Source organism: Patiria miniata, unplaced genomic scaffold, assembly GCF_015706575.1.
Source record: "Patiria miniata isolate m_02_andy unplaced genomic scaffold, ASM1570657v1 HiC_scaffold_2, whole genome shotgun sequence".
In the NCBI taxonomy this organism is placed as follows: Eukaryota; Metazoa; Echinodermata; class Asteroidea; order Valvatida; family Asterinidae; genus Patiria; species Patiria miniata.
In genome coordinates this window covers 11539369-11544788 of record NW_024037058.1, presented here as the reverse complement: position 1 = coordinate 11544788, position 5420 = coordinate 11539369, and positions in this window count along the sequence as shown.

Genomic DNA, 5420 nt, shown 5'->3' with positions numbered 1-5420 from the left:
CAAATCCGCCGGGGGGGGGGGGCAAAGTCATGAACGTACAGGAATAGGCAACGCCTTGTATGCTGCATGGTGCCACACCTGTGCAAATCACAAGTAACAGTCAGTCAGATGGATGGATAGACAGTCTAAAGCCCACATGAATGATAGAGGTGCAAAGATGACTCTAGACTGGCCCTCTCTATAGGGGTACGTTGCCATCATCAGCGCGTACGCTCCGGTCATGACTTACCCAGATGAGGCAAAAGAAGAATTCCACGAACAGCTAAGCCACCTCATCCAGTCTGTATAGCATCCCCATAAACTGTTCTTACTTGGTAATTTCAATGTTTGTGTGGGGACGGACCATATACAAAGTCATCGGTAACCATGGTATAGGGAAAGAAAACTCAAATGGAACCCTCCTGCTGACCCTCTAAGCTGAGAAACAACTGGTCATCACCAACGCACTTTCTCAACAGAAACCAAGCTTTAATGCAACACGGAGACACCCACGTTCCGGACATTGACACCAAATCGACTTCTTCGTCATCAGGCAACGTGACTGGCATGATGTCAAACGCACACGTGCCGCTACAGCAACAACTCGTCTCTCCGACCATGCACTTCTGAGAAGCAAAGTTTCTATCATGTTTAAACAAAACACCAACATCGACGAGTCCAGCGAGTGAAAAAGCTTGACGTTGCCAAACTTGCAAGTGTCGAGGCGCGAGATCTCCTCAAAGACAACATGACAGCAGCTCTCGTGGATTTCGACAACAATCACTGACCATATGACTCTACAACCAGTCACTTTTGGACGATCTTCGTGTGACAATCTCTCAGGCCTCAGCAGACTCGATTGGGTTCGTCAACAAAAGACATAAGGACTGGTTCGATGAGAAAGACGCATCGGTGAATTCTCTGCTCAACGAACTCCACTCTCTCCACGTTGGATATGCAAATGATAACAACTCACAGGCGAAGAAAGACCACTACAACAAAACATAGTAAATTGCACAAGCTAAGCTCCTCGAGATGAAGAACAATTAGTGATTGAGAGGACTAGGAAACTGAAGGCTACTGCCGATGACAAGGATGCAAAAACGTTCTTCGGTGAACTCAAGGCTGTGTGTATGGACCATCATCTAGAGGTTTTAGTCCTCTTTTCGACCTTGAAGGACAGACCCTAATTTTAGAACCAGCACTCATCACGATGGGCTCAGCACTTCAACCATCTTCTCAATCGCCAGTCGATAATCTCTGACGGTCAGGCATGCAACTGGGAATTTACAAAAAACGAGAAAATTTACAAAAAAAATTACCAGAAAAAAAATTGACAACCTCTAGGGGGGCTCAAGCCCCCCGAGCGCCCCCCCCCCCCCTTGGGTGCGCCACTGGGCATATATCTTGTATGACAGACTGCGGCATGACCAAGACACTTCTCATCTTGATGCACTCCTGTTTTGCCTCAGCCCATGGTAGATTCTCGCTGAGTTGCTTGTAGCATTTGTCACCCCCACTGGCTCCAAGCAGAAGGACACGCCCCTCTAATGGAGGCCCCACTCCTCTCATTACCACCAGTGCATCTTATCATAAGACAAAGGTTTATCAAGCCACAGGTGTAACGTTTAGGCAACATCATTTAAACAGTTACCAGACTGATTCCGAGTGTAGACCCTTTCTCCCACATCCTCAATTGCCCCCAAGATGCCAATAGTCTTCACCGCTATGGTCATGGCCTCGTGGTATATATATAACACTGCATCACACAAAAGAATTTCGTACTCGGCGAGTATAATGTAGCTCATTTCTTAATAGCTTTTTCCGAGTTGCCTATTATTTCTAGCATTCACAAGCGCCATCCATATGCGAAGCTTTACATTTTTTTAATCAAATTTTTATTTACCGTAGTTACCATGACAACGATCTGTGTACAGTTGCCAAAAAAACATTTGTAATGGAATTTATGAGAAGTAAAAGAAAACTAGAAAATCACCAGATCCGAGGAAAAGTTGCCATCGCTAAAATACCCCAGAGCCCGGTGATCGAGGAATTCGACAACGTCTCAATGATTGCAGAAACAACCAAGGGCGATCAAGCAAGTTTACCTGGAGAGGATGGCATCCCACCTGAAGTGTATAAGCATGGTTGTGACATGCTTGTGGCAAAATTTACCCGGCTCTTCAGACAGCTGTTGACAAAGGAAGCCGTCCCGTAAGATTTCAGAGACGTGTTGATCATCCATCTGTATAAGCACAAAGGCAACAGATGGGTGTGCGACAATCACCGGGGCATATCCCTCATTAATATCGCTGGCAAGATCTCTGCCAGAGTGATCATCAACCGTCTCACCCCCAAATCGACAGTACCTTCCCAGAAAATATTGTTTTATTCGATTGAGTGCCGGCCAATAAATTAGAATAAGTTTACTTTATATGTAAATGAGACATGGTATAGGGGCGGGTAATTTGAATAGGGAGTGGCACAGGTATGTGTACTTGTTTGGATCGAAACCAGATCACTTCACGCTTGCGAGCTGAAACGACAACACGCAATTTCTGTACGCTGTACTTCCATTGCGATATAGTGCCACATTCAACAAATAGGAAAGACAGCAGCGTTCAGCTCTCCTATAAGTCAATTCGACATCTCGTTTTCGAAGCTACATTAAAATCAAGGCTACTAACGACAGAGCTCGCCCCCACATCGGTATCAGCCAAGACAAGACGGTTGTCAAAAGCAGAGGGTCCAACGACCAAGACCGGAAAGCAAAAGCCAGGACACAGTTTACAAAGCTAAGTTACAGTCTTCTATAATTTGCCAAATCGTCAGCAACACCACAAAGTAACACCCATGTACATAACAGTAAAATCTAGCTATCGGAGAAAACGGCATCTAAAGTTGAACGCCTTCTAAAACAACACTTTGCGTCAAAACGGCAGAGTATTTTCAGATGGGTTTTTCGTTGTGGACACTTGATGAATTGAATTTACAAGAAATAAGAGAAAAAAGGTGAGTGCTAGTTCGTGAAACCAAAAAAGCTGCGAAACTGTAAATTTTCGTGTTCACGAAGTAACACTCTTCAATGTATACAACTCGAAAAGCGCAACTGCAGGTCAGCGCGCGTGCGCTCATACAAGGAGAGTGTTACTTCGTGAACACGTTTTTGCTCACATTTGAGCAGAGTGCGCGCCATGGATTGCAATGGTAAATGGAACTTGAGCGTTTCTTCGTGGAAACGAAAATTGTCACTTTTGCGAAAAAGTTGCCACGGATAATTAGCGTCATTATTAAAGTAAAGCTCTTGAAGCTTTGAAACTTCGTGCAATGGTTGGCCTTGATGAGTATTGTTTAAAAATGTAAAAAAAAAAGTGAAAATCGAACAAAAAATGGTTTAACACGTGGAGTGTTACTTCGTGGTGTCGGTGACGAAATGCAGTTGCAGATGTTGAATTTAAAGAAGATTTTTTTGAGAACCGTTGGAAAGAATTCTGATTCCACTAAGACAAAGGTTTTTGGAGATTCACGTTCTCACTATGATTTGTGGGGATCTTAATACCAAATCTTATGTTATAAGATGTAAACAGTCCCAGAAAAATGGTCAATTTAAGAAACGACTCCACACTCTTCATTGTTTGAGACATACATTAAATTGTTGTTCTTCCATTTAAAATTTATTTGAATCCCATATTATAGCCGTTTATCATTGATCCTATGTTCGTTTCAATTCACTGACAACAGGTGATTAATGTCGTTGGGAAAAGAGAACAAATATCCCTGGCATATTAGTCAAATATGGTGATATGCCCATTGCTCCTTTATTCCTTGTTGACATCTTGATTCACGTTAAAGTTTGATCTGAAAATCTAAATATCACCACGTGATTGTTCGACCAAACAGGTATTTCTTGGTATTTCACAGAGTTTCACATGCATGTGGGGGCCCTAGACTTTGGAATTCTCTCCAACTGTCACTACGATCAATAAGTGACCTGGAATTGTTTAAGACCAGCCTTAAGACACATTTATTTGAAAGTTGTTTTCCTTATTTATATTTTTAATTGCTTATGAATTGTAAAGCGCATTCCGAGCTCCGGCGGTCCTGAAATGCGCTATATAAGAATGTGTTATTATCACATGGTACTATATTTCAATAGAGGGCGCTGTTCAATTTCGATGATTATTAACACTAGATTACAGAATGGTGTACCGTATTTTTAACAGGCAAACATTATACCAGTATAACTTTTTTTTGGGTGTCACAGCAGGGGGGGGGGGGTTCGACTTATTTTTTTGGAATTTGCTAGGAAAAAAATTTGGACAGAGCTGGGGGGGGGTTGACACCCCCCCCCCCCCCCCCCCCCCCCCCCTACAAAACGCGCTTTGAACGAAATACTGTTAATCGGATCGCGGAAAGAACATTTAAAAGTACAATATAAACATCCACACAATATATCCTTTAAAAGCGTGCGGGAACGACCGTCGGGGTCCACTTTTGCGACCCCAAAAAATCGGGCTGTTCGTGCAAGTTGTGATTCCAGCCGTAAAGTTTTCGCCTCCTGCGGACGTGTAAGAAATCACATATGTGCATTGGTGCTGTTTGTAATTAATGTGACATTATACAACGAGTATCGCGTACATGGATATTGACTGTATATGCCATTGGCATTTGCCCTTTGTATTTATGCACTTGTAGTTCCTTTTCATATACATTCGACTTGAATATAGATTGGCTATGAACAGCAGCGGTGAAGCCATGGGTTCTCATCCTGGGGGGGGGGGGGGTGAGTGGGGGATGGATGTTACAGTTGGGGGGCAATTTCATCCGTGGAAAAAGATAGGCAGGTGGGTTTTTTTTTACCGGACACCCCGCCTCCGTAAAATCAAAAACTGTGAGGGGGAAAGGGCTGGACACCATCTTCTTACGGGGGCGCTGTACAAGGTGGCGCTATTTGCTTTCAGAGGCAGCCAATCGCGAAAAACAGGCTTGTCGTAAAAAAAAAAAAATACAGACAAAGTGATTTTTTTTTAACCTGCAAGTAACTTATAGAGCTGTGCCTTTCTCGCGGTTGTAAATTTTCTTTGGGAGGACGACTTGGGGCGACGATTTTTCCTTGGGGGCACTTGCCCCCACGCAATCCTACGCACCCACGCCCGCCCCCACGCCCGCCCCCACCCCTTATAGCTTTGCAGTTGTGAACAGTGTACACTAGCACTAGTGCCCACACATCCCACAGGAATAATTTTTCGTTTCAATCTTCTGTCTTAAAAATGGTACATGCACAATCACACTAAAAGAGTCAACTATTTTATACTTAGAGACTGATCCACGAATTTTCATGTTTTTGATTGTTTACTTATCCCATTTCAAATATCTTGTTGAAAGGAAACCAACCTGATATCTTACCGTTACCGAGACAAGACAAAAAAAACAGTTGTACA